The sequence below is a fragment of the Pagrus major genome, chromosome 8, assembly GCF_040436345.1.
Source record: "Pagrus major chromosome 8, Pma_NU_1.0".
In the NCBI taxonomy this organism is placed as follows: Eukaryota; Metazoa; Chordata; class Actinopteri; order Spariformes; family Sparidae; genus Pagrus; species Pagrus major.
Genome location: NC_133222.1, coordinates 16,015,328 through 16,028,685, shown reverse-complemented (window position 1 = coordinate 16,028,685; position 13,358 = coordinate 16,015,328).

Sequence of the window (13,358 nt, the reverse complement as noted above, 5' to 3'; positions counted from 1 at the left end):
TCAGGTAAAGGTAAGAAGGGGGTCGGGGATGGATGGTCAGGTTAAACAAACAAGCACAGGACTTTCACCCAGACCGCTCTTTGTTTTCAGTATGTAATCAAAAGTCAACGGTGAGTTATTTTTAACTTACTAACGTAGTAAAGTGATGTCACGCATGCAATGTAACTGAAGTTTTACACAATGTAAGTATTTGTGTAACTGACGTTTTGGGAACAATGATAAATGATGCAGCAGCCCCCCATTCCAATGATAAACAAATGATATTGTTTTAGGAGTCACTGGCAATCGGACTATTCAGTCATCACGTGCCGTTTACCTGATTTATCAGAAATAGTTATATAAATTTCATTTATCTGTAACATTTATTGATTCCCATCTGAAATACAGAGTTCCTTTTCCTTTTTACGGGTGCCGTCTGAACAGGAGAGGTTAAAATGTGTAGAGTTTCTGCTGTCCTCGGCCACTCCTTGTGTCGAGGGAGCAGCACCGGGTGCGGTGTATGGGTTGGATGTAGGATGGGCTTGAGCCATTTCCAGCACAGTAGAGAAGTAGTCAGGAAGTTTCTTGGATTTGAGCAGCTATCAGTAGCCAGTGCAGGGTTCAGAGGGGCATTAAATAACTGAACAGCCTGCAATGAATTATGTGATACTGAAAGATGCAAAGGAAAGAAGGCCAGATTTCTCAAAGCCTCAGCAACTTATTTGGTCTTATTCCATCTTGGAATATGGACTTTGACACCTGAATTGGTATGCGGAATATTTTAACAACTTAAAGTGAAGGTGATATTAATATCACCTGTATTTTCAGTTCCAGTAAAGATGATTCAGTTTAACTGGACACGTTAATAACCAGTCAGGTGTTAATCCTGTTTGGTGTTAAGTCATGTGTTGTATTTGTGTCTGTGTGTTAAACCCTCGAGTGTTTCCCTCAAGAAGAGGTCTAAGTTTTTCAATAGATTTCAAGTCACTCACGCTTCACCTTTGCACCTTTGGAAAAACCTGTCACATAAAGAAAGGTTTGTGGAAGTTCAGAACAGGGGGCCCCATTTCCGAGTACTTAGCTGTCATGTAAAACCGAGGGTGTCATCACCAACCAAAACACACAGCGCTGTTTGTAGCGCTGTGTGTTACAGTATGTAGGCTTGTACAGGTACTACTGTAGGGCATGGAAATCAACCGGAAAAATAAATATCTACAATTAAAGGATCAAAAATAACAAAGTCGTAAACTCTCCTTAAAACTCCGCTTTCTGAAAAGTGGCTGCCGAACATAGCCGAGTGTGTTGGTAAATTATCAGTGTGAATCCTTTTAACTTCAATCACCATCTTTGGGATGTGGAGATGATTGCTACATGGTGTAATTGAAGAGTAGATCAAACACCGAGGCAGAAGTGCTCGCTGAAGACGAGTGTCAGGCCGAGTCCACGGAGGGAGCTGCAAGTACAGACTGTGGCACTGTTGGGAAATGGAGTCCTACAGATTACAGGCCTTGGATTATCACTACAACAGTCGCTGGGTAATCCTGCGCAGAGTCGACAGATTTTGTGGGGTGTGTTTGTAAAAACACAACAATTGCATTTGCATGACAACTGAGATTAGAGTTAATACATCTTTTTTTGGTTCATGCTGTAAAGTTTTTGTCAGTAGTCTGGGTAAAATATAGTTGTTTTGTTTTTTTCATTTCTGTCTTTTATTCCTGTGAGTACACTACTGCCATATACATGTGTGATGTAACTGAATGTGATGTCATTTTGCATACTGGTAGCCTCTGAGGTTTTTTCTACAATTCAGTTTAAAGCAACAAAATGTAACTTACTGGAGAAAGATAGTTAATTGTTGTGTCTCCACAGATCGTTGGACCCCAAACCCAAAGCATCAATCTTTGATGACCTGGGGATGAGTCTCAACAATCAAATATCTTTCGCCAGAAGGTTACTTTTTGTTGCTTTATTCTGCCATGTTTCCTCACAATCTTGGATTTGAATTGAAGCTATATGCTCCATATAGTTTATTTACATGTCTCAGTTCCAGCTTGTCAAATACTGATGCTTTGGGATGGCAAACTACAATCCCACAGTGCCAGTATTTGACAGTTAGAAATGTGACTCAAAAATGTACATTCACCTTTAATATTTGTTATATTATTCAATAAATAAAGTTAAGAAAAAAATCTAGATAAGGTCAGATTTAACCCTATAAAGAGAAGTTACTGTAAACACCTGATGTAATTTACAATAAAGTGATTACAGTATGTTTTTGATTACTGATTTATCTGCTCATTATTTTCACAATTAATCTATTGATCATTTAGTCTATGAAATGTTTAAATAATTGTGAAAAAAAAAATGCTGGTCACAATGCTTTAGAGCTCAACGTGACAACAGCTGTCTAAAACCCAAAGACTCCTCATTTACTATCATTAATGACAAAGAAAAGCAGCATTTCAGAAGCTGGAAACATGAGAACAAATGTTTGAAATTTTTGCTTGAAAAATGACTGAAACAGTTGATTGATTATTAAAATATTTAAATTCTCTTTTGTTTGTGTCATGGGGTTACTCGACTAATAATTGCAGCTGTAACGATATGTTCTATGACAACGTGAAAGGTTAAGGTTAGGGTGTAAGATGTATGAATGTGTCCTCAAATGCAAAAGTAAAATTCTTTAAAGCAGTTTTGCAGTTTTTGCAGCTTTGCAGTTATTTGCAGAAGTTGTTTAAACACATCCTCTCTGAGAGTGACACTGGTCCCATTCACAAAAACTCCAAAGTATAGGTGAACTAAGGTTATGGCCGGTCATTTCCTTTCCATTCCAGACAGATCACCTGAAGTATTTGTCCAGCAGGCTCCCCAACATCCAACATCGATCAAGATGTACACACGTACACACACTTCCCAAACCCTTGAATCTGCCATGCCACACCCTGTCTGTCATTGATAGACTACAGATGCCATTAGGGACGCACGCCGCCAGGTCTGGAGGAGGTTGAATAACACTGTTTGCTCTCTGTAGTGCACTGGTCACCTACTTCCCTCTGCGTCCCTACAGCTAGAGGGGGAGGGGGAGTAAGATCGGGCTCCAGATAACTCAGGTCCGGGACGACTGACCGTTTGCTGAGTGTTGTTCTGCTTGGTTACTAACTCTGCCATGGTGGTTATGTTTACACCAATGTCTGTTCATTTGTCGGTCGGTTGGTTTGTCAGCAGGATTATGCAAATACCGCTGAACCAATTTCCACGAAACTTGGAGGATGGGTCACAGCCTGCAACTTCTGGTGCCGATAAAGATAAAGGGATGTGTCCAAGAATTTTTTCTTGCATTCGCTCTCTCTGTAAAGCAAATTGAATTGCCTTGTGTCTGAATGGTGCTATGTAAATAAACTTGCCTTGCCTCTACTATTATTGAGATCACCCCTGAGACAAACCTAATGTTTAAACCATTCCTTGTGTTTTTGGTTTTGGAAAAGAAACTAATGTTGAATTAAGAGAAAACATAACACTGTTGTGGAGCATAATGTTTCATCAGACTCTGCAGCCATGGCAGCATTGTGACAGTGATTGATGCGCATCACTAAAACTGGGAATGCTTACTGGCAGTTGTAAAGCTATATTCTCTCCATAAACACGTAACCACAACACAGGTCCTCAGGGATAAGGAAGACAGATTGAGGTGTGTCAGACAGATGCCAAAAGAGAAAGATACTCACCGTGGCTTCTATGGGTCATATATTTTAAGTGTTATGGAAGAAGGGCGTTAGCACGTCTGCTTACTCATGTGTCTGTAGTTTGATTTGTTTTATGGAGGGGGATGAGTTTGAGGGCTGCTTGGTATGTGAGGAATAATGTCTGTGGGTAACAGGGCAGTGATTTCTTGTGATGTCTGAAGAGGTGTCATTACCTCTAATGTCCTTTCAGACGGTAAGCACTGGGTCAGAGGGCAGGGTGTGCACTTCGTTCTCCCTCCTCACCAGACTGGAGATACATGCTGATTTATTGCAGGTGGAGAAGAAAGATAGAAGACAGAAAAGACTGAAAACGTTTGGACAAGCAAAAAAAGGACAGAATATGATGTTAGAAAGAAAAAGACAGAAGCAGAAGGAGTGGCTCCTTGAGTTGTTTGAGAATCCCCTATAAACTTCACATATAAAATACTTGTTGATTTACATTTGAGTCATAATGACCTCACCAAAAAAAGCAGACCATGTACACCAAATCTTTATCTTCATACAGCCCTGTCAACACACCCAACAATTCTGCAAAACCTAGGACTATGTTTTAAGAAAACTTTTTTGCTCATTCAATGCTGACAATTTAAACAATGATTCATGGTCACCAGCAACTAAATCTGTTAAAGCTGTCCTATTTTTATATCTGTTGCATCAGGTTAGGGGAAAGAATGTGGGTATGGTGGATATGGTAAAAAAAATTATTTGAATGTATTTATGCATGTATTTCTGTCTGTGATGTGACACAGACTCTGGCCTTCAACATGAAAGTCAGACATGCTGTGCAAACATCCACTGCCCCCAGTTTTATTTCCTCCTATACTTCCATTGGTATTGGACATGAATCGTGCGCTGCAGAATTGTAAGAAATAGAGGTATTCCCCAAGGAAAGCTAGCCTGAGAGGAAAAAAGTGCGTCTCAATGCAGACAATCTTATATCAACAAGTAGGACAGTCATACAATTGCAATATTTGTTTTGTCTGAGTTCTGTCTATCTGTGCATCTGCATGTTCTAACCCAGTTTGCTTGAATAGGATTAGTATTTGTTTCTACCTGCATCTGGGGAAAAAAAAGACCTGTGCCTCCTTGGCCTTGATTACATGTTACATTTTGCTGTAACATTTTTAATTAGAGAACACACAGACACAGAGGATGTGGAACAAGTTGAGTCACAGTTAGTTTAGTGTCAGGAATCAGGCATTTTACAAGTTACATGCATATTTACTTCACTACATACATTTATAAACTTTTCCTCTGTATAGTAGAATCCTTCTGCCCTGATGCTGACCCTGCAGGGCGGCTACCAAGCTCTTCAGTACTGTACCAACATGCATTTTTCCATTGTTCCATGTGTCATTACATCCATGATGTAATGTGAGCATGAATGAGTGTGCTACACCTGCCCCGAGGCTACAGTGGGACTTCTGTTGGTGGAATAATTTGCAATCTCCTGTTTTGTTTGTTTTACCTCACATCGGATGGAATTCCCCTCTTATCTAAATCCAATAATTACTTAAACCTGGATGTCAAAACACTTTTCCATTATTATCAGAGCCCCCCTTTTCCCCTTTTCTTTTGATGGCAGTTGTTACCCTACAGGAACACAGTCCTTGGGTCTTTTTTTAGCTCAACTGAGTTGTCAGGATCCACAACCACAGGAGTTAAGTCTGTCTCAGGCGACAACATGGCCATGTGCCTGATCTCAGGATGTAGTGCTGACTTGTCAGGATTAAGACAACACATTACCTCATCTAACTTTTATTTTAACCAGTCTTCATTCTGTTTACAAAAACAGACCAGGCAGATAAATACGTTTTTTTTTAAAAAAGATGGGGGGATGTTTTCTTACTAAAGACTAAGAGTAAAAATAAAGTTGAAGAACCAAAGTGCATCAGCAAATAAACTCGTAAAAAAGCCACTTTATACACATAACATTTTCTTTTTAAACAATATTAATATTGTTAGTGTATAAACGTCTTTGTCAAAGCTGGAAAATGGGATTGGAAAATAAGTCACTGACTTCGTACTTTCTCATATGTCTCATTAATTAAAGTAAGAGCATTTACAAATGGGACTCTTATGCTCTAAAGGGAAGGCACTTTTTGGCACAAGACCACAATGACTCCACCAGTAAATGGATTTCCACCCAATGTGATGGCCTATTTAATAGTCTGTGCATAATCCTTCTCTTTTCACCAGCGCACAGATGCTTTGTTGAAGTTTTGGGTGTGTGGTTGGTTTAAGCTGCTGTTAGGTTTCAACTCCTGGGCTGTTCTTTCACTGAACAGTTCTCGGTGCGTTTGCTCTTACCTTCACATTCCTCTGTCTCGTCAGTAACCTTGTTGGTGGATGCAGGGGGAAATATGTGTTTTGGGGTAATTAAAAGGCTAAAAGCCCAAACACAAAGTGAAGGGTTAAAGGGCATCAGCGGCTCCGCTCCAAAAGGCTTTGCAGATTCCACAAGTTCTGGTGAAAGGAACGTTTTAGTGGCAGAGAGGAAGGTGTTTGCAGGTCCTATTGTAGGAAGGTGGCCATTTTGTGATGTAATAAAGTATTATTTACTTTAGGCATGCACACAAATCTGTGATGTGTGATTTTGTTCAGTCCTGCAACATGAGTTGTGATAAATAGGCAAATATTTGGGTGCCCGTATCAGCTCTTCTCTATTTCCTTAGCGATTGTGCTAGCTAACCTCAAAGTGGCTACTAATATGAGACCAGTTATCTGAGGGAAGCTGGCGGCTAGCTGGGACTTTAAGTGATTGGCCAAATGGTGTGAATGCATGAAACTAGGGCTCCATCTGAAAAGTCAAGTGTTTGTGTGCTGAGTGTGAATGCACAGTCCGTGTCAACGAAAGGATTTTACTTTTCATTGTGATTCAGGCACGTTCACCGATATAATTTATTGGTCAGTTCTAATTTATTTGATAGTTTCATAAATAGACCATGATTTCTGCAGGTTTTTTGAGAAATGGTGTGCTCACCAAAGTAACTGCTGTCATCTTTAAGCAAAGTGACACGCAAGCAGTCAAATCAGACGAGTTGTAAACAAACCAGCACCGTCACAAGATTATGGACGCCACTTCATGAAGGGAACGCTGAAAGTTCGTGCTCCGAAGAATTGGTAATAATCCCTTAATGCAAACAGCCTGTAAACATACATCAATTCTGTTGACTTTGTGATCAAAGTTGTAACAGGAAGTTGGACTGTAAACTATGAGGGATATTTACAGTGTATCATTTGGATCATGAATGTTTTACTGTTGTTTATTCGTTTAAATAAAGACAGATTTGTTTGAACTGCCTTGTTCAGATCAGACTTTTCATATGTTTTGCTCTGTTGGACCCAAATTCATGAAACCAGTGTTTCCTCTTATCCCATCTCATTCAAATGTCCTCTACTAAACTCACAGAGCATTAAAGTCTTGTAACGTAATTTTTCTACAAGTTGACCAGATGGGGATGTAGGAAGGAAGAGAAAAAGCAGTTGCAGGCAAAATGAAGCAGAAGACAACGTTACCTCCTCTGGGGCTTGCCCAGCATGTCTCCAGCTTTTTGTGCTGTAAATAGCCTCACTAAAGCCATTACTTTCTTAATTGGACCAGTTCGACATATTTTCTCAAAGTCTTAAGTAGTTTATGATTCAGACACATAAACACTAAGGACCATCGTTTCCCCTTGGCCTCAGGGCGACAGGCCTGCATGCCATGTGAGAGAGCAGCAAGACACCTGTGTCACATTTCCCAGGATCTCTGTATACAGCAGACAGCAGCACGCCTGCTCTGATGACCGAATTGTAGTCAGCTTATTGTATCCTGGGGGTCCAATCTAAGATGAAAGTATAATGGACAGCCATGTCCTTTTCCAACCTCTCCAAAGACACCACAGGGTTAAGCAGCGAGATGGGGATGATAATTAGAGGGTGCACCAGTAGGGCACTGACAATCACCTAAAAGAGAGTTCATTCCTCCTCACTGATCCCTATAGCATCCATGCGATTTGAAATTGCATGTGAATGACCAAGCTGGGCTGAAAACAGCTGGAGTTTTCTGCGCTACAATAGCCTCTATGCATGATATTTGTTGTACATTGTAATGCAGTGTTTTGGACATGTTGAAGGGAGTCTGAGGCAATCTAGTATGATTGAATAGAAACAGAGATCCCATCTGGGGATCCATTGTTTTGATTTACTGGGACAAGAAATTCCATGTAAGTAGAATGAAAAGCTTTCACTCATATAAATGCAATTCAATCCACTCACTTGTCTTGACAAAGATGAATGGCTGTCTGTAGCAGACTTTTAATCAAGGCTTAAAGATACAGAATGTATCACAACGTGTGCCAGCAGACCACTTTTGAATATAAACATGAGGTTTGGATCTTTTAACAAATGACAGCAGCGCCATCATTTTTCACCTCCCTTGAAGTTTGCTGCCTCACACTTAGAAAAGTCATGTGACATCACCTGATGCAGCACCACTGGCTCTGATTTCATTCTATCCTCGTGACAAAAAAAATCCCAAACAAAAGGTACCACATATACCCGGTCCAAATAGACCCTGACACCACCGCTGATGAGCTGAGCTTCTGAGCTCATTTAAATCAGAATGGTTCAAGGTCGTCCGAGCCCATCCGTTGTAGGGTCTAGAGTCCTCCTGCACGCTGGACTTTGCTTTGTCACCTGCATGAGTAGAAGAAGGAGCAGCAGATGTGTGGAGTGTCAATGTAAGATGCGTCGGTGGCTGTGGCAGGACCTTTCCGTGCCTCTCTCCTTTTCTTTGGCAGGACCAGGAGCCCCTGCGTGGGGGCCACCCCCTCTGACATCAGCGGGGCCCCGCAGCCCTGGGAAGTTGAGCATGTGAGCTTCCCCAGGTCATTAGGGAGAGGCTTGAAAAGACTGTCACCAGGAAGGAGATAAGCCGCGAGGGGCGCAGTAATAAGGCCCTGAATAATAGCCCCTCTGTAGAGAGCCACTGAGGACACAGACCTAGGGATTAAAGGGAGACTGAAAAGGAGAAAGTCAATGGACCTCCACAAAAATATGAACCAGAGCGCCGGTGAATGGTGGGGGGAGTTATCAGCATTCTGGGGGCTCCTTCTCTGGGCCCCATCAAGCTCAAGGAGAAGGGAGGAGTTCTGTGTTGGGAGTCTCTTCTGGGATGAGACTGGCTAATTTTAAACAAGGTATTTCTGCTGTGTTGGCATGTAGCATTAAAGACGCTGCACAGAAACAAGTTCACACACACTATGCTCAAATCTCTGCGCTGTGCAGCATCTTTTATCCTGCAAACTGCATGTATTGTATTCTTCCTACTACAAGAATGTTCATATGACTGTATCCTCTATGTGTATTGGACAGACTGCATGCATGTGTGTGTAACTACTGTAGGTCCCTGATTTAATGGGTTGAATTTCATGGTAAACGTTAACACAGTCCGCAGGGGTTTCACGTTTGAACGGCTGATCAATATTAGCTGCAATAACAGTGCTGGAAACATGAATTTAAACTGCATGTTTATAGCGCACCATATAGTAAAATGTGCAAAGTACCGTACAATTAAGTATCTCTACCTGCAGAGTGATTCAAAGGTCTGTGTACCATCTGCTTCCAAGATTTCCTGCAACAGGACAGTTGTTGTCGCAGGTGGAAGTCAATATCCACCCACACTTTTACTTTTTTTTTAAGCTGGCAATTGCTTCCCTACTTTGGGACCTGTTCCTGGTGCAATATTGATCACTAAAGTGAGTTCAGACTGTCAAGACTGTTTGGCCAACTGCACTCTCGGCTGCATGGGCTGTAACACAAACCCACAGGGTAATTGGGCTTCAAGCCAGGTGTTGAAGGGGAGGAAACCTCACAAAGCTCTCTAATCTGTCGAAGGAAATTTAGTTTTTGGGGACACCCAATAAAATGCAGTAAAACAGTCGTGGGGGTCTGTTCGTGAGTCGCTTTTGGTGAACTTGCTGCAACTGATGAATTGCCAAGTAATTAGGTCATTCCCTTCAACGCACACTATCTGAATCAATTTCCAATCTCACTGCAGTGCTGTGCCGCTTCCCTTAATGTGAGCCACACTGTCAGATGTTGGAAACTGTAATGTGAAGCAGACGTGAAGCTGAACTCAGGTGGGCCCGATTCCGTCTGCTGGAGCCATGAGGGCTCTGTCAAGGCTGCCCTTCAACACTGTAGCACTTATATGACAGACAATGAGAAAGTCAAATGTAATGATTCTCCTCTAATTGACTAATATCAAAGCAGAGAAAGCAAAGAACTACACATTTTGCCTGTGTTTGTGATTCCTGCACGCACAAAAAGAAGCTAAACCCTACAAATGCCCTGAAATTTCAACACACATTTTCTGTGGTTACCTAGCTGTTTACTGCACAAATGAAAGCTGGCCAACAGACGAAGCCTGCTCCTTTCATTCCAACACTTCAGTCCAAGAAGTCTGTTAGCAGAGTCCCTCCATACTCAACCTCTCTCCTCACCCCACTGTCACCTCCCACACAGCTGCTTGCCGCCACATTGTCCCCCCATCATTGTCAATGTCACTGTCACCACCATGCACAACATGCGCCCACCCTACCGCTAACCTCTCCTCTCACCAAGCCTGGCCCCTGGGGTTTTAGCTGTCGATTGTTCTGGGACATGGCTGTGGAGCTGAGTGGCGAATCAAAGCCCTGCTCTCCCGCAGCAGGAGACCCCCTTGACTCTGGCCCGTTCAGCAGTCCACGGCAACCAGACTTCATTCTCCAGATCTCTGCTTTTAGGAACCCTGCCACCCCCCTCTCCTCAGCCAGGAGCGAGCCCAGAGAGACAGGCAGGTCTGTGAATAGGCGCCGAGACTGAATGGGCATTTCTTCAGGCAAGGCTAATGGGTGGTCCCTTTAACTTGGGATTGGACTGCATGGAAGCAGCCCAGCCAAAAGAGCTCTCATGCAATGTCACCTCGAACAATAATCGGTGAAAACGCTCCAGAGTTTGGACTTCCTGGACAGACATTTACTCTGCTCCGTTTCTTTTTGTTAAAGGGATTTTCAAAGGCAGTTCTTGCTGAGCAGGGAAGCTGTCTTGAACTCAACCCCCTCGGCTTTTCTCTCTCTCACCCTTCCTCTTTCTTTTCTTTGTTCGCTCAAGAGGTGTCGAGGATAAAGGTGTCTTTAACTCACAAAGATTTTACCTGAGAATTTGTCCATCACTCACATGCCACTTGTCCAATAAGCTAAAGCAGAGTAATTTGTCCATTCAACGTTTCTATTGATTTCTTTCCAGATGTTCTTTGAAATGTCAGCATTAGATCTGTTTTTTTTTTTGTTTTTTTTTACACTCATTGAGCACATGTGGTGGCCTCAGTCCAGCGGGAAGAGTCCATGTGTGGTGTTGTGCGAGCTTTGGTGCAGGTGGGTGCGCTTTCCAAGGCTTGTGTTGTGCAAACAGAGGCTGTCAAAATGCAACCGGGCCTCTAAAAGAACCACACCAGACGGATCTATGTCTGTCATCTCATCGTGGGACACACACACACACACACACACACACACACACATGCAGAGCACTGACACCGGCTGCATGTAAAGGTGCCTTTGATCAGAGTGTCTCTCAGATCTTCAGCAGCTTCCCTGCCATTTAGACCTGTTTACACAACTTCAAACTCCAGCTAGCAGAGGGACAATACCTGGAACACCCATTTAAGGAGCGGGGGAAGATGTATAGTGGAGGACGTATTTGGATACGTTTGACCTTGTTTTTTAGTCGATCATTATCATCACTGTCATCACGATTGTTGTCATGTTTTTCTTTTCTGTCCTTGACTTCTCCTTTCTCTCTCTGTCTTGTTACGCTTCCAGTCACATGGTCTTTATTTCCACATGATACTCATGTTATACTTCATTACATGCCAAGTAACTGCGCTATCTATGCCTCCACATGTATGCCTACAGTACAGTTCTCTAGATGCAAAACACAGGCAACATGATGAGATGTGCAGTGCATCACAGACCCTATCATGTTTAATAGAGATTCAACAGTGTTTTATGAGCTGCAGTGCTCAGGTGCACACCGCTGAGAAAAAAAAAACAGAGCCGAGGTGGATGGACGAGAGATCAGAACCGGGTGGAAGCTGTGATGACCACGTGCTGAGCTCTTACAGCAGCTCACAGCCCCCTGATGGGGGTAGGGGGCTAAATGAAGACCACCTGGACTGGGGCTAATCCCCCAAACACTATCCTCACCCCCAGGACCACTTCATGGACTCATGCCACAGGATTTACACAGTTCTGGATTTGAAACAGGCCTCTGAGTTTTTTTTTTCTCTTCTGGTTGGAGTGGATAGAGGTGGCGGGGAAGAAGGGGGTACTGAACCTTTTCTCATGAGTCTCTGATGCCATGAGCCTGCCGAAGGTCATAGTTCAAGCATGCTGTAGAACAGTATGTGCTCTTGGATATGAATGATGGATTTATCATCATAAAATGTTTTCATTTCTAAACTTTCGATTCACACTGCCTGTTTTGAATTATTGAAATCTGGAAAGTTCTTTTCAATAGAAGGGTCAAATGGTTCTGGTTTCCAAACCGTGCATCTACTTTCTCTAGCACATTTACACAGGTCTCATGTTCATATCTGTTATCAAATCACGGGACTACTTGGCACAGCTGTGACTCTTAATGAATGTGTAAAGACTTGAGGTTTCTAGTGTAGTGGCGCTTGATCAAGATTAGATTTGTGAATGCAGGATCTTTGAAGTTGTTACGAGATAGTCGCCGCAAACAATAATCTGGCGTCAGATTTGACTCGGTGCACCAAACATAAATCAAACACATCTGTACTGCACACAGACATCACACACACAGAACCACATGCACAAATACACACACAGATATCATGATTAAATAAGCTACGGAGACTGTTTGTCTATATCTCAAGATAAGGTGAAAGTGGACAGCCGATTACCAGGTGTTGCACCCATTTCCTCTTGTCTGCAGGTAGTTTTAGTTTTGAAGACATGAAACAGTCTTGAGCCTTTCTATTCAAAAGGTATAGAGAACTGAGGCAGTGGCAATTGGAAGGCCTCGAGGATGTGTATCAGTGTAACATCATCTGGCAATGGTGCTGTCTATTAAACTCACAAATCTTCCCATTTCACACCAGATGTGTTTTAAGTTCTAGCAAAGCCATTTCCATTGTGAGTCTATAAGCTATTAAGGGACGGTCTGTTTTCATTAGGGACATTTTGACATTTCACAGTTGGAAACGCACAAGTGTACGTAATAAAATTGATAATGGCCGGATGCCATTTAGTTGCTTCAGTTTCAGAGGTTTTGTGCAAGCTGGCTCACTGTCACACTGTCATGGCTTACTGGGACACTTGAATAGAACAAAGCCATCGTTATTAGTTCCACCTGTGCTTTTCCTACTTAAATGTCTGCTGTGAAAAAGGTATATTGCATGGAAATAGTCTCCTATTCAGCAGCATGACAAGGCACCATTACATCTGTCAAAAATGGTGGTCACACCACAAAGTGACATTTGCTCGGTTAAATAGTTGGGGCCGGATGCTTGGTGATTTAGGGACTAGTTGGTGAACTTGCTGCTGAGCCAGCCTGGCCTGGCAGGTGCTAGTCAGTCACAACAACTGCCAT